The 25,441-nt window shown below is 48.0% G+C and overlaps 1 pseudogene; it reads left to right on the top strand.

Moving 5' to 3' along the window:
* Nucleotides 1-24,080: 24,080 nt before the first annotated feature.
* Nucleotides 24,081-24,199, top strand: LOC122901331 (annotated as a pseudogene).
* Nucleotides 24,200-25,441: the final 1,242 nt, after the last annotated feature.

Below are 25,441 nucleotides of genomic sequence, written 5' to 3'. Positions count from 1 at the left end.
CCTGAAATGGGGAAGGAGCAGTTCTCTATCGGACTTCAGTTTCCCCCATTGGAAGGTATTCCAGCAAAGGTCTGGAGACAGATACCCGAATACCAAGGATGAGGAGAGAGGACGGATTAGGTCATGACCAGTCTCACATGCTGGATATGGGACCTGCTTTCTGGGTCGCTGACACAAGGTTTGGTGTCAGGCTCTGTCAGACACAGCTCTAGTGGCCAGGACAGCCTATAAATCGGGGATCCTCGAGGGCTGAGCAGATGATCCTCATGTGGGGTTTTTGGACAGTCTCACCAGGCACTTCTTCTTTCTATGGGGAAGACAGAATGCTACAGTGTGGCTCCAGAATTCCCTCTCAAGAGGGCTTGGGGACGAGTAGGGTGAGGATGGAATTGTAAACACCAGTTACAGTTAAATTCAGTGTCAAACAGAAGGCAGTTCCAATGTGAAGCAGCTTATTCGAGATATCCAGCACCTGAATAAGGGCAGATGTCAGATGTTTGCTCACATTGGAGTTTGTGTCTATGATGGCCGACAAATGGAGGGGTGGCTTCAAGAGGCCATGGAAGATTACCCATGCTTAGGATTGTGGGATGCTCCAAACAACAAGGTTTCCTTCTACTGGACAGGAGGAGTCTGGTTTGTTTGCTCCGGGGTCTCCCATGTGGAATGTTTGGGTAGCAGAGCTCTCCCACATGGATGCCTGTAAAGCACACGTCCAACGAACATTGCAGCTGACGTACGTGACAGGTTAGTTCTGGTAGCTCTGGGGTCAAGTGCCAAGGCCTTGAGTTGATATGGAATATCTTACAGATGGGTCCCAATGCTGGTTTGCTACCATGGAGATCTTAGAATGTGCTGGTGGCTAAGATTCCATGCAGGATACTCCTACCCTGATGGTTTGGCACAGGTCGAAGAGCACAGTTTCCTTCTTGGAACAGGTCATCTACTGTTGTGTGGGTCAGGGTCCACATGTTGTATCCTTATCTGGTCTTCCAGAATAGGCCTCTGATGACAGTTGCCTGAAGCCTAATCTAGGGTTCCTAGTATGTCCTACGGGCATGTCAGGTTCAATTTTCTGACTCAGGAACATTGACTTGGGTGTCTTCCTGGATGTAGGTGATCAGGGTGTTTCAGACTGTACATTTGCATCCAGAGCGGCTTCTTATATTGGGGTGGGATCAGGGGCTTTTTAGGTTTCTCCTAATCTGGAGGGTTTGGGAAAATATAATGGGAAAAGTTTCCTTGGGGATGTCAGGCAGAGTCCTGTGGTGTGGCTCCAGAGACCCCATCTTGGAGGACATGTGAGGCATGGTTTTGGGAGAGAAGTCTGCAAATGAAAACTAGGTTTAGGCTTAGTGCCGTAGTGATCACAGTCCAATGAGTCGACTTGGAGGTCAGCTCGTCAGGAACTGTAATTAGGGTGACTCAATGGCGGTAGCATAGCTTTTTGTATTGGCATTGTGTGTCTAGGATGGCCTCGGAATGCAGGTGTGGTCTCATTGGTCCATGGGAGATTTTTCCTCTCTAAGGATCCTGGCGGATCCCCATAGTTTGGTGGGTTTTGGGGGGAAGGGAAGAGTGCTGTTTTCCATCTTAGGGGTGCCCAAAAACAGGGATACCAGATACGGGCTATGGGTCTGGGCACCAAGAAATTCCCACCAAGGGTTACGATTTGTGCCTTGGGGCGTACCAGGTCTGCAATGAAAGATCCTGGTGGTGCAACTGAGAGGGCTTGTTTGAAAGCATGCTCAGGCTGAGGGTCACAATGCCTGTTTGTTCCCAGGACACCCTTCAGGAGTGGGAATGGTCTCATTGCCCATGAAGCTGTCTCCTTCTCAGAAGATTGGACACCCATCTCAACTTCTAGGTTTCCTTCCATGGGGAAGGAACAGTTCTCTCTTGGACTTCAGGTTCCCCCACGGGCAGGGATTCCAGTAAATGTCTGGAGACAGATGCCCGAATACCAAGTATGGGTATTGAGGATGGATGGGGCCATGGGCAGTCTCACATGCTGGATATGGGTCCTGCTCTCTGCGTGGCTGACACGAGGTAGAGGCTCAGGCTCTGTCAGACACAGCATTAGTGGCCAGAGCAGCCTATAAATTGGGGATCCATGAGGGCCGAGCAGATGATACTCATGTGGGTTTTTGGGTCAGTCTTACCAGGCACTTCTTCTATCTATGGGAAAGGCAGAATGCTGCGTTGTGGCTCCAGAATTCCCTATCAAGAGGACTTTGGGACCAATAGGGTGAGGATGGAATTGTAAGCACAAGCTAGGGTTAAATTCAGTTCAACACAGAAGGCAGTTCAAATGTGCAGCGACTCATTCGAGACATCCAGCACCTGAGTAAGGGCAAATGAAAGATGTTTGCTTACACTGGATTTTGTGTCTATGATGACTGACATATGGAGAGGTGGCATCTAGAGGCGGAGGATTTCCCATTCTGAGGCTTGTGAGGTGCTCCAAATAGCAAGGTTTTCTTATACTGGACAGGTGGAGTCTGGTTTGTTTGCTCTGAGGTCCCCCATGTGGAATTTTTTGGTAGCAGAGTCCTTCCACATGGATGCCTGGAATGCACAAGTGCAATGACCATTGCAACTGACGAACATAACAGATTCATATTGGTGGCTATTGGACAAATTGCCAATGCCTTGACTTGACATGGTATCTCTTACAGATGGGTCCCAATACTTGTTGGTAACCCGGTAGGTCTTAGAATGTGCTGGTGGCTAAGGGGCCATGAGGGATTCTCCTATTCTATGGGTTTGACACAGGTCAAAGTGCACAGTTTTTTTCTTGGGACAGGAGATGTTCTGTTGTCTGGCTCAGGGTCCACATGTTGTATCCTAACTTGGTATTCCAGAAGAGGCCTCTGAGGTCAGATACTGGAAATGTAATCTAGGGTTCCTATGTTGTCCTAGGTTCATGTCAGGTTCAATTTTCTGACTCAGGAGCATTGACGTGGGTATCTGCCTGGGTGTAGGTGATCAAGGTGTATCAGACTGTGCACTTGCGTCCAGAGCAGCATCCAATATTGTGGTGGGATCAGGGGCCTTGGAGATTTCTCCTAATCAGGGGGGTTTGGGAAAATGTGATGGGTAAAGTTTCTTGGGGAAACCACAGTCCTGTGGTGTGGCTCCAGAGACGCCATCCTGGAGGGCATGTGAGCCATGGTTTTGGGAGAAATGTCTGCAAACAAAAATTCGCGTTAGTTTTATTTGCAAGGTGGTCGCAGGCCCAATCCATGGACGTTGAGGGCAGCTCTTCAGGAACTGTAATTAGGGTGATTGGAAGTCGGTAGCACAGGTTTTTCTATCTGGATTGTGTGTCCAGGATGGGCTCGGAGTTTAGGTGTGGTCTAATGGGTCTATGGGAGACTTTTCCTCTCTAAGGAACCTGTCAGCTCCCCATAGTTTGGTTACTTTTTTGGGGAACTGAAGAGTGTTGTTTTCCATCATAGGGGTGCTCAAAACAGGGATTCCAGGGAGGGCTCTGAGTCTGGGTGCCTGGGAATTCCCACCAAAGGTTAGGATTTGGGCCTCGGACCATACCAGGGCTGCAATGCGGGATCCTGGTGGTGCCACTGAGAGGGCTTGTTTGAAAGCATGCTCAAGCTGAGGTTCACAATGCCTGTTTGTGCCCAGGGTCGCCCCTAGGAGAGGGCATTAGCCATTGTCCATAGAGCTGGCTCCCACGTTGAGGGTTGGACACCCATCCCAACAGCCATGATTCCTGCCATGGGAAGGAGGAGTTCTCTGTTGTGCTTCAGGCTCCCCCAATGGCAGGGATTCCAGGAAAGGTCTGGGGACAGGTGCCTGAATACCAAGGATTTGTAGAGATGATGGAGTAGGGCCATGGTCGGCCCCACCTCCTAGATATAGGTCCCGCTCTCTGGGTGGCTGACACTAGGTTGGGACTCAGCCTCTGTCAGACACAGCACTAGTGGCCAGGACTGCCTATAAATCGTGGTTCTCTTGAGCGCCGAGCAAATTGATCCTCATGTGGTTTTCCTGGGAAGACTCACCAGGCACTTCTTATTTCTATGGGGAATGCAGAATACTGCGTTTATGCTCTAGAATTCCTTATCAAGAGACCTTGGGGACAGTCGGGTGAGGATGGAATTGTAAACACTAGCTGGGTTCAATTCAGTGCCAAGCAAAAGGCAGTTCCAGTGTGCAGTGGCTGATTCGAATATACAGCACCTGAAGAAGGGAGGATATCTGATATTTGCTCACACTGGAGTTTGTGTCTATTATGACCAACAAATGTAGGGGTGGCATCAAGAGGCCATGGAGGATTTCCCACCCTGAGGCTTGTGAGATGCTCCAAACAAGGTTTCCTACCACTGCACAGGTGGAGTCCGGTTTGTTTGCTCAAGGTTTCCCCATGTGGAAAGTTTAGGATACAGAGCTCTTCCACAAGAATGCCTGGAAAGTACACCTCAGTTGACGATTGCACCTGAGGGACATGGCAGGTTTTTTTCTGGTGGCTGTGGGGCGAAGTACAAAGGCCTTGATTTGACATTGAATGTCTTGCAGATGGGCCACAATGCACGTTTGTTTCCAGGGATATCTTAGAATGTGATGGTGCCTAACGTTACGTGCAAGATTTTCCTCCACTGAGGGTTTGCCCCAGGTCAAAGATCACTGTTTCCTTTTGGGGACAGGAGATTTTCTGTTTTGTGGCTCAGGGACCACATGTTGCATCATAAATAGGTATTCAGAACAGGTCCCTGAGGGCAGGTGCCTGAAAACCCAATCTAGGGTTCCAATGAGGTCCTAGGGGCATGTCAGGTTCAATCTTCTGACTCAGGACCATAGACTTGGCTGTCTGCCTGGATGGAGCTGTTTAGGTTGTTTCAGACATCACATTTGCGTCCAGAGCAGCTGCCAATATTGGGGTGGGATCAGGTGCCTTTCAGTTTTCTCTTAATCTGTAAGGTTTGGGAAACTGTGATGGGTACATTTTCCTTGGGGATGGCAGGCACAGTACTGTGGTGTGCCTCGAGAGACCCCATCCTAGAAGGCATGTAAGCCATGGTTTTGGGAGAGAAGTCTGCAAACACAAATTCGGGTTTGGGTTAGTCGCAAGCCATCACAGGCCCAGTGCATAGACCTGGAGGGCAGCACATCAGGAACTGTAATTAGGGTGACTGGAAGGTGGTAGCATAGGCTTTTCTATCTGGATTGTGTGTCCAGAATGGCATCGGAAGGTAGGTGTAGTCTCATGGGTCCATGGGAGACTTTTTCTCTCTAAGGACCCTGGTGGCTCCCCATAGTTTAGTAGCTTTTTCGGGGAAGGTAAGATTGCTGTTTTCCATCTTAGAGGTGCCCAAAAACAAGGATTCCAGAGATTGGTCTGGGTCAGGGTGCCTGTAAAATCCAACCGAGGTTTAGAATTTGGGCCTAAGGGCGTACCAGACCTGCAATGCGGGAACCTTGTGTTGGAACTGAGATGATTTGTTTGAAAGCATACTCAGGCTGTGGGTCACAATGCCTGCTTGCGCCCAGCGCAGCCCTCATGAGTGGGTGTGGTCACATTGGCCATGCACCTGGCTCCCACTTTGAGGGTTGGACATGCATCTCAACAGCCAGGTTTTTTACCTTGGGGAAGGAGTAGTATTCTATTGTGCTTCACGTTCCCCCATTGGAAGGATTCCAGCAATATCAGGGGAAAGAAGCCAGAATACCAAGGATGGGTAGAGATGATGGACTTGGGCCATGGCCCGTCCCACATGATAGATATGGGGTCCACTCTCTGGGTGGCTGACACGAGGTTTAGGCTCAGGATCTGTCAGAAACAGCACTAGTGGCCAGAGGAGCCTACAAATTGGGGTTCCCTTGAGAGCCGAGCTGATTGATCCTCTTGTGGGGATTCTGGGCAGACTCAGCAGGCACTTCTTCTTTCTATTGGAAAGGTAGAATTCTGCGTTGTGGCTCCAGAATTCAATATCAAGAGGCCTTGGGGTCAAGTATGGTGAGGATGGAATTGTAAACACAAGCTACTGTACAATTCAGTGCCAAGCAGAAGGCAATTCAAAAGTGAAGCATCTTTTTCGAGATATCCAGCATTTGAGTAAGGGTGGATGTCAGATGTTTGCTCACACTAGAGTTTATGTCTTGATGACCGACGGAATAGAGGGGTGGCGTCAAGAGCCATTCCTACATTGAGCTTTGTGAGATGCTACAAATAGCAAGGTTTCCCTCTAATGGAATGGTGGAATCTGGATTGTTTGCTTCCAGGGTCCTCCATGTGGAAAGTTTGGGTAGTAGAGCCCTCCCGTATGGATGCCTGGACAGCACACCTCCATTGAACATTGCAGCTGAGGAACAAGGCAGGTTTGTTTTGGTGCCTCTGCGGCAAAGGACCAAGGCCTTGAGTTGACATGGAATCTCTTGCAGATGGGCCACAATGCTGGTTTGTTACCAGTCAGATCTTAATATGTGCTGGTGGCTAAGGTGCCATACAGGATTCTCCAATCCTGAGGATTTGGCACATGTCGAAGAGCACGGTTTCCTTCTCAGGACAGGAGATGTTCTGTTGTGAGGCTTTGGGTCCACATGTATCATATGTTGGTATTCCAGAACAGGACCTTGAGGACAGATGCCTGAAAACCTAATCTAGGGTTCTAATGAGGTCATATGGGCAGGATAGGTTCAATATTCTGACTCAGGACCTTTGACATGACTGTCTGACTGAATGTAAGTGATCAGGGTGTTTCAGACGGCAAGTTTGCACCACAGTGACTGCCAATATAGAGGTGAGCTCAGGGGATTTGCAGGTTTCTCCTAATCTTGAACGTTTGGACAACTGTGACAGGCACAGTTTCCTTGGGGATGGCAGGCACAGGTCTGTTTTGTGGCTCCAAAGGCCCCATCCTTGGTGGTATGAGAGCCATGGTTTTGGGAGAGAATTCTGAAAACTGAAATTCGGGGTAGGGTTAGTGGGGAGGCGAATAGTCCCAATGCATAGACTTAGAGGGCAGCACATCAGGAACAGTTAATAGGGTGAATAGAAGGCAGTAGCACAGGCTTTTTTCTCTGGATTGTGTGTCCAAGATGGCCTCGGAATGCAGGTGTGGTCTCATGGGTCCATGATAGAATTTTCCTTTCTAAGGACGTTGGCGGCTCTCCATAGTTTGGTTCCTTTTTCAGGGAAAGAAAGAGTGCTGCTTTACATCTTAGGGGTGCCCCAATACAGGAATTCCAGAGATGGGCTCTGGGTCTGGGCACCTGTAAAATCCCACCAAAGGTTAGGATTTGGGCCTAGGGTCATACCTGGCATGCATGCGGGATCTTGGTGGTGCCACTCTTAGGGCATGTTTGAAAGCATGCTCAGACTGTGGGTCACAATGCCTGTTTGTGCCCAGGGGGGAATCTCAGGAGTGGGCTTGGTCTCATTGACCACACAGCTGGCTCCCTCTTTGAGGGCTGAACACCTGCCCCAACAGCCAGGTTTCCTGCCATGGGGAAGAAAGAGTTCTCTATTGTGCTTCAGGTTCCCCCATTGTCAGCGATTCTAGCAAATGTCTGGGGACAGGTGCCTGAATACCAAGGATGGGTCGAGATGACTGACTTGGGCCATGGCTGGTCTCACATGCTGGTTGTGGGGCCCACTTTCTGGGGGGTTGAAACCAAGTCTGGTCTCAGGCTCTGTCAGACACAGAAATAGTAGCCAGGGCAGCCTATACATCGGGATTCCCTCGAGGACTGAGCAGATTGATCCTCATGTGTAATTGCTGGGCAGACTCACCAGGCACTTCTTCTTTCTAAAGGGAAGGCAGAATGCTGCATTGTGGCTCCAGAATTCCCTATCAAGAGGCCTTGGGAGCCAATAGGTTGAGGATGGAATTGTAAACACAAGCTACGGTTCAATTCAGTGCCAAGCAAAAGGCAGTTCCGATGTGCAGTGTCGGATTCAAGATATCCAGCACCTGAGTAAGGGCGGATGTCAGATGTTTGCTCACACTGGAGTTTGTGTCTATGATGGCCAACAAGAGGAGGGGTTGCGTCAAGAAGGCTTGGAGGATTTCCCATGCTGAAGCTTGTAAGATGCTCCAAATTGCAAGATGTCCTTCTATCAGACAGGGGGAGTCTGATTTGTTTGCTCCAGCGTCCCCCATGTGGAAAGTTTGGTTAGCAAAGCTCTCCCGCATGAATGCCTGGGAAGCACACGTCCAATGACCATTGCAGCTGAAGAACATGGCAGGCTCATTCTGGTGGTTCTAGACCTTAAGTTGACAGGGAATCTCTTACAGATGGGCCACAATGCTGGTTTGTTACCAGGAGATCTTAGAATGTGTTGGTGGCTAAGGTGCTGTGCAGGATTCTCCTACCCTGAGAGTTTGGCACAGGTCGAATGCATATTTTATTCGGGGGAAAGGACAAGTTATGTTGTGTGGATCAGGGACCAAATGTTGTATTATAAGGTGGTATTCCAGAATAGGCCTTGGAGGACAGATGCCTGAAAACCTATTCTAGGGCTCCAATGAGGTCCTAGGGGCATGTCTGGCAATATCTTCTGCTTCAGGCCCATTGATTTTGTTGTTTGCCTGCATTTAGGTGATCAGGGTGTTTCAGACTGCGCATTTGCTTCCAATATTGGAGTTGGCTCAGGGTCCTTGCAGATTTCTCCTAATCTGGTGGGTTTGTGCAGCTGTGACTGGAAAAGATTCCTTGGGGATGGCAGACCCAGTCCTGTGGTTTGGCTCCAGAGATCCCATCCTGGAGGGCATGTGAGCCATGGTTTTGGGAGAGAAGTCTGCAAACACAAAATTGGGTTAGGGTTAGTGGCGAGGTGATCTCAGGCCCAATGCTTAGACCTGGAGGGCAGCTAGTCAGGAACTGTAATTAAGGTTACTGGAACAAGGTAGCACAGGCTATTTATCTGGATTGTGTGACCAGGATGGCCTCATAATGCAGGTGTGGTCTCATGGGTCCAAGGGATATTTTTTCTCTCTAAGGATCCCCTCATCTCCCAATACTTTGGTGGCTTTTTCGTGAAGGAAGAGTGCAGTTTTCCATCTTAGTCGTGCCCCAAAACAGGGATTCCAGAGATGGGCTCTGGGTCTGCGTGCCTGGAAAATCCCACGATTAGGATTCGGGCCTAGGGGCATCCCAGGCCTGCAATGCAGGAAACTGGTGGTGCAACTGAGAGGGCTTGTTTGAAAGCATACTCTGGCTGAGGGTCACAATGCCTGTTTGTTCCCACGGCGGCCCTTAGGAATGGGTGTGGTCTCATTGGCCATGTAGCTGTCTCTGAATTTGAGAGTTGGACTCCCATCCTAACAGTCAGGTTTCCTGCAATTGGGAAGGAGGAGTTCTCTATTGTGCTTCAGGTTCCCCCATTGGCAGTGATTCCAGTAAAGTCCTGGGTAAAGATGCCTGAATACCAAGGATGGGTAGATTTGATGGACTTGGGACATGGCCGGTCCCTCATGCTGGATATGGTGCCCTCTCTCCGGGTGGCTGACAAGAGTTTGGGGCTCAGGCTCTGTCAGACACACCACTAGTGTCCAGGGTAACCTGTAAATCGAGGCAGCCTATAAATCCCTCGATGGCTGAGCAGATTGATCCATATTTGGCGTTTCTGGGCAGACTCAGCAGGGACTTCTTCTTTCTATGGGGAAGGCAGAATGCTGAAATGTGGCTTGAGATTTCCCTACCAAAGGGATTTGGGTCCATTGAGGTGAGGATGGAATTGTAAACCCAAGCTACAGTTAAATTCAGTGCCACGCAGAAGGCAGTTCTGTTGTGAAGTGGCTTATTCGAGATATTCATCACCTGACCAACAAATATCGGGGTGGCGTCAAGAGGCCATGGAGGATTTCGCTCGCTAGGGTTTCGGAGATGCTCCAAACAGTAAGGTTTCATTCTACTGAACAGGTGGAGTCTGGTTTGTTTTCTCCAGTGTCCTCCATATGGAAAGTTTTTGTAGCAGAGCACTTCCACAAGGAAGTGTGGAAAGCACACCTCCAATGACCATTGCAGCTGAGGAACATGGCAGTTTCGTTCTGGTGGCTATGGCGCGAAGTATCAAGTCCTTGATTTGACATGGAATCTCTTGCTGATTGGTCTCAATGCTAATTTGTCACCAGGGAGATCTTAGAATGTGCTAGTCGCTAAGGGGCCATGCAGGATTCTACCACCCTGAGTGTTTGGCACAGGTCCAAGAGCATGGTTTCCTTCTGGGGACAGGAGAAATTCTGTTGTTTGGCTCAGGGAACACATGTTGTATTATAAGTTGGTTTTCCAGAACAGGCCTCTGAGGACAGATCCTGAAAACCTAATCTAGGGTTCCAATGAGGTCCTAGGGGCATGTCAGTTTCAATCTTCTGACTCAGGAACATTGATTTGTGTGTCTGCCTGTATGGAGGTAATCAGGGTGCTTCAGACTGGGCTTTTGCATCCAGAACTGCCTCCCATATAGGGGTAAGCTCAGGGGCCCTTCAGGTTTATCCTAATCTAGAGAGTTTGGACAACTGTGACGGGAACAGTTTCCTTGGGGATGGCAGGCACAGTCCTGTGCTGTAATATAACTCCAGAGACCACATCCTGGAGGACATGTGAGCCATGGTTTTGGGAAAGAAGTCTGCAAACCCAAATTGGATTATGGTTAGTGGTGAGGTGATCACAGGCCCAATGCCTAAACCTGAAAGGCCGCTCATCAGGAAATGTAATTATGGTGACTGGAAGGTGGTAGAACAGACTTTTCTATTGGGATTGTGTGTCTAGGATGGCCTCGGAATGCATGTGTGGTCTCATGGGTCCATGGGAGATTTTTTCCTCTCTAAGGATCCTGGCGGTTCCCCATAGTTTGGTGGCTTTTTCAGGGAAGGGAAGAGTGCTGTTTTCCATCTTAGGCATGCCCCAAAACATCCATTCCAGAGTCAGGCTCTGGGACTGGGCGCCTGGAAAATCCCACGAAGTGTTATGAATTGGGCGTAGGAGCATACCAGGCCTGCAATGCAGGATCCTGGTGGTGCAATTGAGAGGGCTTGTTTGAAAGCATGCTCATGCTGAGTGTCACAATGCCTGTTTGTGTCCAGGGCTTCCCTCAGGATTGGGTGTGGTCTCTTTGGCCATTCAGCTGGCTTTCTCTCTGAGTGATGGACACCAATCTCAACAGACAGGTTCCTGCCATCTGGAAAAAGGAGTTCTCCAAGGTGCTTAAGTCTCCCCTCTAAGGGTCTGCTTGGCCAGAGAGAGTCATTTTGTGTTTATGTAGTGAACTTAGATTGACCCTATGCAGTAAACTTAGATTGACCCCGCCCTTCCCAAAGGAACTCACTTGCAAAGCCTAGATACAAGGGTGGTTCAGGCCAGGTGAAGACATCCAATCAGTGGGGCATGCATATATCTACTAAGGTAAATTGAAATACAATTTGGAACCTGTGTGTTACCTAGCATTTATTTTTTTTCTGTGTCTGGTGATTTAGCATGACTGTGCAGAGTTCTCTGTATATTACAATCTCATTGGCCACGTGTGTATAGCCAGGTTAAATACCTCTATAAAAGTTAGTTGGTGAGGATGCAAGGGGTCGCCTCTTTGCAAGAGACGGCCCTGACCAGTCAGTTTGATTCTCAATGCTGGCACAAAATAAAGCTTTGCTTGACCTTCATTTTGTATCAGTATCACTCCTTTGATTAGGGAACCTAACATTGGAGGGGACACCCGAATTCAAATGATGAGAACTGAGCCAGCATCAGAATTTTTGGGAAAAGCCTCCAGAAGTACACGGGGTCCTATCTGTCTGTCTGGTTAGAGCTCCAGGGTATGGCCCACCAGGGAGAAGATGGATACAGCCGTCCCGCAGGGATGGAGTGGATGCGGGGATGCCCCATCCCTCTGCTGGTAGATTGACAGGGGGGTTCGAGTCCCCCAGGTGGTTGGAGATTTTGAGTCCACCTAGGCTGTCGCCTGGGTGTTTGAGTCTCCCAGTCAGCCAGGGGCCTAACAGGGGGTTCGAGTCCCCCTAGACGGCCAGGGGGTTCGAGTCCCCCTAGATGGTCAGGGGGCTCAAGTCCCCCTTGGTGGTTGGGGGATTCGAGTCCCCCTAGACAGCCAGGGGATTCAAGTCCCCTTAGACAGCCAAGTGGTTTGAGTCCCTGTGGGCGGTCAGGGGGTTTGAGTCCCCCTAGACAGTCGGGGGGTTCGAGTCCCCCTGGGCAGTTGGGGATTAGAGTTCCCCTGTGTGGTTGGGGGGTTCAAATCCCCCTGGGCAGTTGAGGAGTTTGAGTCCACCTAGGTGGTCAGGGGATAAAGTCCCCACCAGTGGCAGGTTATGGGTAAGAATCCTTGGGCCTGCGGTTGTCTTTCCCTGGTCTTTTTGTTGTCTGTTGTGTTGTTTGTTATGATTAAAGGAATGGGGCAAGCAGAGAGTAAGGGGACTCTGACATCATCTCTCTTTTCTTCATAATAGATGTAAGGCTTCTAGCTCACTCATTGTGTGTGTTAAGGGCTAAGACTGGAGTCAACTGGGGTTGGTCGAATGCTGGGTTAAAGTGCCCAATGCTGGCTCATTGGAGCCAGGTGTGGAATATAGTGCTTAGTGGGCCACTTTTGGTAAGCAGAAATGGCACTGCGGGATGAACCAACCTCAAGACAGAGACTTTAAGGAATATTCCCAGCAGCTGCAGAAACTCCCTTTATGGGAATTCCTTGCCTTTTCTGGCCCAATGTGGACTGAATAGCCCCTCCCCCTTGCTGGCGGGAGAGCATGGCATCTGACGTGGAGATGGTTATTTGTCTGTCTCAAGGTTTTAATGGGTAATTGTTTAAGAGGCTTCCGATGTCTTTGGTAACCTGAAACTCTGAAGGGTTGCTTGAATGACAAATGGAATTGCATTTGTTGGACATCTAGGTCTTAATCAAATAGGATAAAATGCCAGAGCGCTGACTGCTGGAACTGGGTTTGTGCTTTTGAAATCTGCTGGTGAACACGTTCTGTGCTTAACTGATTGATAAACTTGCCATCTAAAGAATTCTGTTGTACTAACTCACAATTGGCTCATATTTAGTCTTCAGTAGAGTTTCAGGTATTTCTAAGAGTACAAAATTCTGTTAAGTGTAATTAAGACTGAAGGAAATGAGAAAAGCAACTCTGTATGTAAAGAAGGAAATGAGAAAAGCAACTCTGTATGTAAAAAGTAGGAGATATGTAAAGTTTGAATCTGAAAAGTGCCTGACTGCGTGAATGTGTCTGTATGGCTCCACTTTCACTATGGAGTCTGAGTGGGCTGTTTATACGGACAGACCTTAGCTAAGAAGCTCCTAAGTTCCTGCAAGGGACGCGAGCAGGAGAGCATCTGAAAGATCCCCCTCCCTTGGTCTGCAACACCATTCACGATGGGAGGGAAACCTAGTAATCTCATTATCTGCTTACTTAAAAAAAAGACACTGCTATAGAAAATCTGGTGTACTCTCTGTTTAAAAAAACAAAGTTTTCTTAAGTTAATTGGTCTCTTATGGTTTTCACTTTCCCTGCCCAGAAAATTCAGTTTCTATGTTTTGTTTTATTAGGTGTTTAACATCCCTAATTATATTTAGGCATGTATTTTAAAACTTTCTAAGGTTTTAGCAATTGTTGACAGGATTTAAACCAATAATAAACCTGGGTTACATTTGGGAAAATGCCATGCATTTCCTAAAGTTTTAATACATTTATAGATCACCACTTGATATTGAGATTATGGAAATGTTATGTGTCACAGAAGTAACCTGATTTTCTTACCAGTTACATTGTAAATTCTCATCTCACCCAGCTCTTTACCATATCTGTTCTGAATTTTTGTCATTTGTAATTGTTTTAATTCTCTTGCAAGATAAATTCTGTCTCAAAGAAAATTCATATGGGAGACTTTCAGGACAAATACAGGTCTTTGATATGTTGAAATTCTGGAACTGAACTGGGTAAGAATTTACAGAAGTAAAAGCCGCATTCGGACTAAACCAGAATTATTAACATGGGACTAGGTGAACTGAAAGACTGTAATGTTGTATCTCTTGATGTTTTGTCTTATGTTTGCTCTTCCAGACTAGGGAAACTTATTCTTAAGTTATCTGTAACTTACAGAGATAAAATGTAGTCATTTGTAACCTAATCAAGGTATTCAACTCTTTCTCTCTATCTGAACCCCATAAAATCAAAAGGACTCAGCAGGTATTCTTTCTTCCATGGCAATCAGTAATGTGCCTAAGTTCAATAAGAATCCGTTCTCCTTGTAACAGGACATCATTGGAAACATTGGTTATTTTATATTACCATGGCTTTGATTGGAATGCCATATTAGAAAAGACTCAGATATGACTAGACAGCTTAAAGGAACTAAGGTTATCTCTATAAAACCTGGAACCGTAAAGCCTTTTGGAACTGTTGACCTGATACCTTCCTTACAGAGTTCCCAGCAGCCTCATCAGGTGAGTAAAGGATGTTACTTCCTGGCAGGTGCAGGAACCTCAGGATTCTTTGTGGGCCTCAGGAAGAGGAATTCACCCGAATCGACAGGTATGGCAGGCACGTTTGATGGCAAGTATGTAGCTTGGCTTCTGGCCTGGAGAGGCTATCATAGGTTCAAACTAGAGATTTCTTATGCGAAATTCCAGCAGAGCATATTCTAAAAGATTTATATGATCCCTTACTGTTCTTGCTGCGCTTATGTAAAAAATTAGGCCAAACTTGTTAAAACTGAACTTGTTTTTCAAATAAATTAGTCCTGATTTGGCTATCTCTGAAAACGAGGGTTATTTTAGAGAGAAAAATTGTGTTTTAATAACACACCTTTATGGATGTTAAATTTTAGATTTGATTGTCTTTAAATGTTTGTTTACTTAAGCTAGAGGTAAAGTTCAGGGAAGTTGCTCGATAGCTCACTTAGACGATCTTGCTTTGTCATTCAGTCATCCGAGATATAGGGAACTTCAGAAAATTGAAGGATTTGAAGGGAAGAATCTGCCTGAGTTAGTGGGAATAGCAGAAAAGGTGTTTAACAACAGGGATGCACAGGAGGATGAAAAACAGACAAAAAAACTGGTTAAGGTTTTGGCATTACATGAGGCAGAGAGGAGATGGGTAGGGGATAGTAAATGGAAGGAAAAGCCTAAGCACAGAGAAGGCAGACGGGAAGACTTAGATTTAGATCAGTGTGCTTACTGTTAGGAAAGAGGACATTGGGCCAGGGAGTGCCCCAAAAGGAAGACAAAAATGCTTGCCACCAGAGATTGAAGGGGTTATGGTTCGGAGCCCCTCCCTGAACCTCGGGTAAAAATTGAAGTGGAGGGGAAATCAGTTTATTTTTTGCTGGACATGGGAGCCCAATTTTCATCATTACTTAAACCTATTGGACCACGTATTGGAGAGGAAGTCTGGGTACAAGGAGAAAATGGCACAGAGACATAAATGGGCAACAGAAAGGACTTTAAATTTGGCCTCGGGAATAGTTAAACATCAATTTTTGGTCCTCCCTAATGCCCAAAATAACTTGATGGGAAGTGATCTCCTCCACAAGTTAAGAGCTGGCATTCAGTTCTCAGAAGGAGGCATGACTGTAACCTTGAGACAACCCACTGTACAAGTGCTTATGGCACGAGTAGATGAATACTTCCTTTACGAACCAGGCTCAAAACTGGAGGAAACAAAGTTGGGGGAGCCTTCTTCAAATCCTACAGAAGGAGTTTCCCGAGGTCTGGGCAGAAGGGAAGCCCTCTGGCTTGGTCAAGTAACAACCTCCAGTGGTGGTACAACTAAAGCTGACAGCTATGGCTGTTCACCTTCGCCAGCACCCACCTTCCCCATGAAGCAAATGAAGGGATCAGAAAACACATTACAAACCTCCAAGGAGAGGGTATCCTAGTTCCTTACGAATCTCCATGGAACACACCTTGTTGCTCGTGAAAAAGGCCGAGGCTGTGGAGTACCGACCTGTCCAGGACTTGCAGGAAGTTAATAAATGTGTTGAAGATATACACCCGATGGTGCCTAACCCCTATACCCTACTCTCCCGCCTAGGCCCCACAAGAACTGTGTATACAATCTTAGAGCTCAAAGATGCATTTATTCTGCATGTCTTTAGCAAAGGAATTCTCAGCACCTTTTTGCTTTTGAGTGGTCTGACCCACATGAAGAATTCCAAGGCCAGCTCACCTGGACAAGACTTCCCCAAGGATTCAAGAATTCACCCACTATCTTCGACGAGGCCCTACATGAGGTTTTGCATGAGTACAGAACCTCCAACACAGGACTCACTCTGTTACAGTACGTTGAAGACTTGCTAGTAGCCACTGAGAATTATGAGTCATGTTTGCGGGGGACAGGGTTTCAGCAAAGAAAGCATAGCTCTGTCAGAGTCATTACACTTAAAGGTTTTGATCTCCATGAGTGATTGCATTCACTGTCTGAGTCCTGGAAACTGGTGATCACCCAATACGCCTGCCCCGGCACGTCCTGACAAGTGAGGGAGTTTCGTGGGACAGTGTGCTACTGTAGGCTGTGGATACCACGGTTTGCAGAGATTGCCTGACTTCTCTCCGAACTGGCAAAAGGAAGGATCACTATGATAGAGTGGTCAGCTGAGGCAGAAGGAACATTTCAGGGATTGCAAACAGCCTTACTGAGTGCCCCAGAATTGACCACCCCAGATGTTACCAAGCCCTTCCACATTGCCCAGGACACCAAAAGGGGAATGATCTGATTTCAAAAGGAAACCACTTAGCAGATCAATCTGCAAAGCAAGCAGCCTGAGGAACAGTGCTAGAGCTGGTTACACTCCCGGCTCTAGCTCTACCAGAAAAACTGGACAATTCAGAGGAAGATTTAAACGATTTACCAAAATGGGATAAATTAGACTATGAAGGAGACTGGGTTAAGCCCAATAGAGGAAATTTAATTCTTCTTCGAAGACTAGGTAAGAAGTTAGTAGACCAGATACATCAAAGTACTTATTTGGGGATACGCAAACCCAAGGACCTTATAGGCAAGCAATTCCAGGTTTCTAAATTAGGGTATATGGTTTAGGATGTAGTTGATAGATGTGCTCAATGCCAGGCAGTTGAGGTGGGAGGGACTAAAATTGGAAGAGGGAAAAGAGAAAGAGGTAAGGAACCAGGAATTTATTGGGAAACTGATTTTACAGAAATGAAAACTCTAAAATATGGACACAAGTATATGTTAGTTTTCGTAGATACCTTTTCAGGATGGGTAGAGGCTTTTTCCACCAAATGTGAGACAGCAGGAGTGGTAGGCAAAAAAAGGTTACTAGAAGAAATAATTCCTAGGTTTGGGCTGCCTCTCACAATTGGGTCAGACAATGGTCCTGCATTTGTGAGTTCAGTCTCACCGACATTGGCCAAGGCCATGGGCACAAATTGGTAACTACATTGTGCCTATCGGCCACACAGTTCCGGGCAAGTAGAGAGAATGAACTGGACTCTTAAAGAGACCTTGACAAAACTAATTCTGGAGACTGGCGATGGATGGGTGGATCTCCTTCCTTCACCCTCCTCAGGGAATGATGTACACCCTATTTAAACAAGGTGACCCCATTTGAAATAATGTTTGGGAGACCCCCCCCCGCTCTGTCCTCGGCTACAAGTGGTTGCCCTAGCAGAAATTACTGATCAGTCTGTACTCCATTCACTGCAGGAATTACAGTCTGTCTTAAAAAAAAGCCCATGCCGGGATCCAGACTGCGAACACTGGGATGGAGACAGAGGTGGAACCACATCCTTACCAACCCAAGGACTTGGATTGGATACATCACTATCAAGTGGAGAACTTGGAGCTTCGCTGAAAGGGACCGTTTACTGTTATCCTGACCACCGCCACAGCAATAAAACTAGAAGTCATCGGGGCCTGGATTCATGAGGAACACGTCAAGTAAGCTGAGGATGAAGATGTCCCCAGAGGTAGAAGCCTCAGCCAATGGAACCCGCTGGCCAGGGACTAAGCTAAGACTCAAAAGACTATGAGTTTATTGTTGCTCTTATTGTGACCTGATTATTTAAACTATAGGTAGGAAATTAGATGAAGGGGTAAATGGTTAACTCATCAGCCGACTCTGCACTAGTGTCATTTGTACAAAAGAAAACTAGAGCAATAAAAATGCTAGACTTATATGCTCAATACAACCAGAGAACATAGAACTGGCTGAAAAGTCAAGGATTTGACTAATCTCCAAAGAAAAGAGGGAATGTAACGGCCTGGTTGGCCAGAGGGCGTCATTTTGTGTTTATGTAGTGAACTTAGATTGACCCTATGCACTAAACTTAGATTGGCCCTGCCCCTCCCAAAGGAACTTAATTGCAGAGCCTAGATACAAGGGTGGGTCAGGCCAGATGAAGACATCCAATCAGTGGGGCACGCATATATCTCCTAGGGTAAATTGAAATTCAGTTGGGCACACATATGTTACTTAGCATTTTTTTTTCTGTGTGACGCAGACATAGAATGCATGTGCAATATTCTCTGCGTACTGCAATCTCATTGGCCACCTGTGTATAGCCTGGCTAAACTACCTCTATAAAAGTTAGTCTGCAAGGCTGGGAGAGGTCGCCTCTTTGCAAGAGACGACTGTGGCCGGTCAGCTTGATTCTTGATGCTTGGCACGAAATAAAGCTTTGCTTGACCTTCGCTTTGTATCAGTCCTGCTCCTTTGATCATGGACCCTAACACCCCAATTTGCAGGGATTCCAGGAAAGGACTGGGGAGAGATGCCTGAATAACAAGGATGGATAGAGATGATGGACTTGAGCCATGACTGGGTATGGGCCCCGCTCTCTGGGAAGAGGGCACTAGGTCAGGGCTCAGGCTCTGTCAGACAAAGAACTAGTGGCCAAAGCAGCCTATAATTCGGGGTTCCCTCGAGGGCCGAGCAGATTGATCCTCAAGTGGGGTTTCGGGACAGACTCACCAGGCACTTCTTCTTTCTATGGGGATGGCAGAATGCTATGATGTGGCTGGAGAATTCACTTGACTTCACATGAAATTTCTTGCTGATGGGTCTCAATGCTAGTTTGTTACCAGGGAGATCTTAGAATGTGCTGGTGGCTAAGGGGTCATGCAGGATTCTGGCACCTTGAGGTTGAAGGGCACAGTTTCCTTCTAGGGACAGGAGATGTTCTGTTCTGTGGCTCAGGTAACACATGTTATATCCTAAGTTGGTATTCCAGAACAGGCCTCTGAGGACAGATGCCTGAAAACCTAATCTAGGGTTCGAATAAGGTCCTAGGGGCATATCAGATTCAAACTTCTGACTCAGGACAATTGACTTGGGTGTCTGCCTCGATGTAGGTGATCAGGTGTTTCAGATGCACATTTGTGTCCAAAGCAGCCTCCAATATTAGGATGGGCTCAGGGGCCTTGCAGGTTTCTCCGAAACTGGAGGGTTTGGGCATATGTGACACCCACAGTTCCCTTGGAGATGGCTGGCATAGCCCTTGGTGTGACTGCAGAGACCCCATCCGGGAGGCATGTAAGCCATGGTTTTGGGAGAGAAGTCTACAAATAAGAACTCAGGTTAGGGTTAGTGGCGAGGTGATTGCAGGCCCAATGCATAGAACTGGAGGACAGCTGATCAGGAACTGTAATTAGGGTGACTCAAAAGTGGTAGTACAGGTTTTGTAAGGGTGGGGCAGACTGAGTGGAGTTATCCAATCAGTAAGCCGTATGTATATCCACTGGGAAAATTGGAATTCAATTGGCCACCTGTGTAGGGGCGGGGCTCAATCACCCCCATAAAAGTTACTCTGCCAGGCTGTCAAACGGGGGGCTGCTGCAGGAGAGCCGGGGCTGCTGCAGGAGAGCCGGGGCTGCTGCAGGAGAGCGGTGAAATCGGCGAAGAGCGGGGAAATCGGCGGAGAGCGGTGAAGTCCGCGGAGAGCGGTGAAGTCGGCGGACAGCGGTGAAGTGGAGCGGAGAGCGGTGGAAGTCGCAGGAGAGCAGGGGAGTCAACGGTGTATAGAAGAGCTGTAACAGCTCTTGTAAGAGCTATAACCGCGTTTGGCGGTCCAGCCTCCAGCCTCCAGCCTCCGGCGGCGGCCCCGAGCGCCGCCGCCTGCAGCCTCCCGCGGTGGCCCCGAGCGCCGCCGCCGGCAGCCTCCGGCGGCGGCACCGAGCGCCGCCGTCTCCAGCCTCCCGCGGCGGCCCCAAGCCGCCGCCTGCAGCCTCCAGCCTCCGGCGGCCTAGCAGTCCAGTTGTCAGCGGTCCCTCGACGCCTGCGGTCCCAAGACATCTGCGGTCCAGTTGTCAGCGGTCCCTCGACGCCTGCGGTCCCGAGACATCTGCGGTCCAGTTGTCAGCGGTCCCTCGACGCCTGCGGTCCCGAGACATCTGCGGTCCAGGTGTCAGCGGTCCCTCGACGCCTGCGGTCCCGAGACATCTGCGGTCCAGTTGTCAGCGGTCCCTCGACGCCTGCGGTCCCGAGACACCTGCAGCCCCTAGGTGCCAGCGGTCTCGAGGCGTAAGCAGGCCTGAGATGCCAACGGCCCCTAGACACCAGCAGCCTCGTTGCAAAATGCCTCGCCACCCCGAACCACAAGTGGCCTTGTCCGCAGTGGTGGCTTCCTCCGGGTGGAAGCCTGGTCAGAGTAGCATCGTGGGGAGCAGAGTCTGTGTCATCCGGGTTGTCCTCCTTGTCATTGTTGCTTCTTCGTCATTGGGAGTGGCCTTATCCAGGAAATGGTCTTGTCCAGAACAGCATCTTCTTGGGAGCGGCCTTGTCCGGGGAGCAACTTCATTGAGCAGTGGCCTTGTCTTGGGAGTGGCCTCTTCTTGGGAACGGCTCCAATCATGGAGCGGCCTCATCTGCGGAGCAGCAGCGTCATCTAGAGCGGCCTCGTCCAGAGTGGCCTTCTTGGAAGTGACCTTGTTGGGATCATCGTCACCGCCTTTTCGTAAGAGGTAGCTCTGACCGGTTGTTTGATTCCTGATGCTTGGCGCGAAATAAAGTTTTGCTTGACCTTCGCTTTGTATCAGTCTCGTTCCTTTGATCACGGACCCTAACATTTGGGGGCTCGTCCGGGATCAAAGGACGAGAACTGAGCCAGCATCAGAATTTTTAGGGAAAGCCTCCGGAGGTATTGGGTTTCGAAGTATTGGGTTTCGAGGTATTGGGTTTCGAAGTATTGGGTTTCGAGGTATTGGGTTTCGAGGTATTGGGTTTCGAAGTATTGGGTTCCGGAGGTATTGGGTTTCGAGGTATTGGGATCTGAGGTATTGGGATCCTATCCGTCTGTCTGGTTGGAGCTCCAGGGTATAGACCACTGGGGAGAAGCTGGACGCAGCCATGCTCCCCAGGGCTGGAGTGGATGCGGGGACGCCCCATCCCTCTGCTGATAGATCGACAGGGGGTTCGAGTCCCCCTGGGCGGTCGGGGGTTTCGAGTCCCCCTGGGCGGTTGGGGGGTTCGAGTCCCCTGCCTTCCCTTTGACAGTTGAGGGGTTCAAGTCCCCTTAGACGGTTGGGGATAAAGATAGCCCCCACCAGTGGCAAATTCTGGGTAAATTAAAAAGTGCATAGAAATTAATGCACTCCATAAATTTGGTCAGGAGGACAAAGAGAAAAATCCGATTAGGAAATCCATTGAGCTATACAAAAACAAAAACAACACACCAAAGCTTATGGAATGCCATTAAAACAGTACTTAAAGGGAAATTATAGCAGTAAGCACCTGTTTTAAAGGATGAATTTAAACTTCTACCTCGTACAATATACAAAATTTTAAAAGGATCAAAAACCTATATTGTACTCTATAAAGTAACTGATATATGCTATAATATCGATGACCCTTGAAAACATTAGGCCAAATTAAAGAAGCCAGTGATAAAAGACTACATGTATGATCCTGTTTATATGTGAAATGTCCAGAAAACTCAGATCTATAGGAAAAGAAAGTAAATAAATAGTTACTTAAGGTAGGTTGCCAAGAGATGGGAGTGACCGATGTTTGAATGGGGTTTCATTTAGGATGGTGAAAATGTCCAGAACTTGATTGGACACAATTCATACTTTTTTTTTTTTAAACCATTTAAAAGGTTATAGGGACTCTAAAGGAACAACAAATAGAAAGGTAAATAACAAGATAATAGGAGAATATGAAAAAGCTCATGGAGCTCAGGAAAGGAAGTCCCCCCCTCCAGCAGCAGGCTCTGGACGAGGGCCACTGGGGTTGTGGTTATTTGTTTGTTTTTGTTTTTTTTTTGTTGTTGTTGTTGTCTATTGTGTTTTGTTATGGTTGAAGGAATGTGGCAAGCAGAGAGTAAGGGGACACTAGCTTTCATCTCTCTGTTCCTCATAATAGATATGGGGCTTCTCCCTCACTCATTTTGTGTGTTAAGGGCTATAATGAGCTACCTGGAGTTAGTCAAATGCCGGGTTAAGGTGTCCAATGCTGATGCTCATTAGAGCCGGGCATGGAATATAAGTGCCTAGTGGGCCACTTTTGGTAAGCAGAACTGGTACTGTGGGATGAACCAACCTCAAGACAGAGACTTTAAGGAATATTCCCAAGCAGCTGCCGAAACTTCCTTTGTTTCGGGGAATTTCTTGCCTTCTCTGGCCCCTCCCCCTTGCTGGCAGGGAAAGCATGGCATCTGAAGTGGAATGGGCCCAGGTGGAACATGAGGTCTGTTGGCGAAGGGATGGCTGGGCTGATGGTTAACTGTCTGTTTCAAGGGTTTAATTAGTAATTCTTAAAGTGGCTTACGAAGTCTTTGATAACCTGAAAATGTGAAGGGTTGCTTGAATGACAAATGGAGTTAAATTTGTTGGACATCTAGATCCTAACCAAATGGGATGAAATGCTAGGGCTCTGTTTGCTGGAACTGGGTTTGTACTTTTGAAATCTGCTGGTGAACACATTCTGTGCTTAACTGATTGATAAATTTGCCATCTAAAGAATTCTGTTGTAACAACTCACCATTGGTTTATATTTAGTCTTAAGTAGAGGTTAAGGTATTTCTAAGAGTACAAAATTCTGTTAAGTGTAATTAAGACTGATGGAAATGAGAAAAGCAACTCTGTATGTAAAAAGTAGGAGATATGTAAAAGAGAGATAAACAGCCCTAAGGCCACTGTCAGAGGTAAATCCATTCGTAAAAGAATGGAAGGGGAGACTGATCACCTCCCATTAGCCAGGGATACCAAAAGGGGAGGATGTCCAACCTGTTTGAAGCTGGAAAATGCCTGACTGTGTGAATGTATCTCTATGGCTCCACCGCTTCCACTATGGAGTCTGAATGGACTGTACCCTAAATCTTGCAGGGCTTCATATGGCATAACGGTCATCTACTCCATGGAGTAGCCCAGCCCAGGGTTTATACAGACAGACCATAAATAAGACGCTCCTAAGTTCCCACGAGGGACATGAGCAGGACAGCATCCAGGGACAGCCCTGCTCCAATGGCAGAGCAGATCACAGCTGTTCTCTCTGGGCTCCTCCACCCAGAATCTGGGAGATGGAACAGGGGAAATTCTGTGCAATGAATTTGGACTCTGCTTAGCACCTCTGTGTTGGCTCTCAGCCCTAGAAAAACGAAAGCCCGAGGGTCCACTTTGAGTCTAGCAAGCCATCTTCCAAGAGGAAGAAAACTCTCTGAAGCTCCGTGAGCTGCTCGTCCCTCTTCTCTGATGTCTGGACTCGATGGGTCACACAAGGGCCTATGGGAGGAGCTCGGGAGTCAAGGCTTCAAATCTTGGCCATCGGAGGCTGCCAGGGACCTGACCCGATTGATACACATGCAGCTGCTGGCACGTTTCTGAATATGCTGGCTCTCTGCAGCCTCTGCATCTTTGAACAACATGTCCATCTGTCTGAAACATCATTCTGTTCCAAGCACTTAGAAACCCTCCACTACCTCCTCCTTTGTACAGAATGGGTATGACCACAAGGCATCAGTAGTCCAAGAAGGCCGGGGGCCAATGTAACTATGAACGAGAGAGATATGGTAGCTAACCAAGCCTGAACAAATTAAGGTAACAGTAGGGTATGAGAAAGATCAGCTTCCTCCAGCAAGGGGAGGACGGTTCCATGTTATATAGGATGTCACGTACACTCATCTGAGAATATCGGGTAAGAACCTTATGATTGTCTACGGCCATACCACCCTGAAGGTGCCAGATCTCGTCTGATCTTGGAAGCTAAGAAGGGTCGGGCCTGGGTAGTACTTGGATGGAAGACTGCCAGGGAATACCGGTTGCTTTTGCTTTGATCTCCAAGAGGGAATTTCTTGGGACGGTGGGCTACTGCAGGCTGTGGATGCTACCTTCACGGAGATGGCACAACCTCTCTACGAACTGGCTAAGGGAGGACTCACTATGGTAGAGTGTGGACAGCTGAGGCAGAAGGAGCATTTCGGGAATTACAAAGAGCCTTACTGTGTGCCCCAGCATTGGTCATCCCAGATGTTACCAAGCCCTTCCACTTGTATGTGAAGGCAGGGCTGACTAAAGAAGTTTTGACTCAGACTCTAGGGCATGGTGAAGGCCAGTGGTCTATCTTAGCAAGAAACTAGACCCAGTAGCAGCTGGGTTCCCTCCTTGCCTCCGCATAATTGCCGCAACAGCCCTCCTGGTTAAGGATGCGAGTAAATTAACTTTGGGCCAAAATCTTGTTATAACCACCACACACGCGATTAAGGGCCTTCTCCGGACTCCACCAGACCGATGGATGATGAACGCCCGAGTAACGGGGTATCAGGCCCTTCTCCTCAAAGAACCAAAAGTGGCCTTCCGACCCCCAGCAGTGCTAAATCCAGCCACATTGCTGCCAGAAGAGCTAGCTGACCATCCACACGACTGTGGGGAGGTCTTAACCCAAGTCACAGGAATAAGGCCAGATCTCAGAGACACTCCCCTCCCGGATGCAGAAATGACTCTGTTCACAGAAGGGAGTAGTTACATGGTCAGTGGAAAAGAGGTATGCGGGGGCTGCAATGGTTTCTCCTGGGCAGAGACTCTGGATGACAGCCCTGCCACATAGGATCTCGGTGGAAAAGCAAAGCTGATTGCATTCACCAAGGCACTACAGATGGCAGAGGCCACAGGCACTAACTGGAAACTACAGTGTGCCTACTGGCCCCAGAGCTCTGAGCAAGGAGAATGAACCAGACTCTCGAAAAGACCTTGACAAAGTTAATTCTGGAGGCTGGCGGTGGATAGAAAATCTCCTTCCTTTTACTCTCAGGGCACGATGTAATAAAAAGGTGACCCCATTTAAAATAATGTTTGGGAGCTCTGTCCTAGGCTACAGGAGGTTTCCCTAGCAGAAATGACTGATCAGTCTATACCCCAGTCACTGCAGGCATTACAGTCTGTCTTAAAAAGAAGGGATCCAAACTGCCTATACTGGAACAGAGACGGTGGAAGCACATCCTTACCAACCCGGGGACTTGGTTTGGATACGTCGCTATCAAGTGGGGAATTTGGAGCCTCGTTGGAAGGGACCATTT

This window comes from Neovison vison, chromosome 2 (assembly GCF_020171115.1).
Source record: "Neovison vison isolate M4711 chromosome 2, ASM_NN_V1, whole genome shotgun sequence".
NCBI lineage: Eukaryota > Metazoa > Chordata > Mammalia > Carnivora > Mustelidae > Neogale > Neogale vison.
The sequence above is the reverse complement of the archived record's forward strand: the minus strand, read 5'-3'. Positions and strand labels throughout refer to the sequence as shown.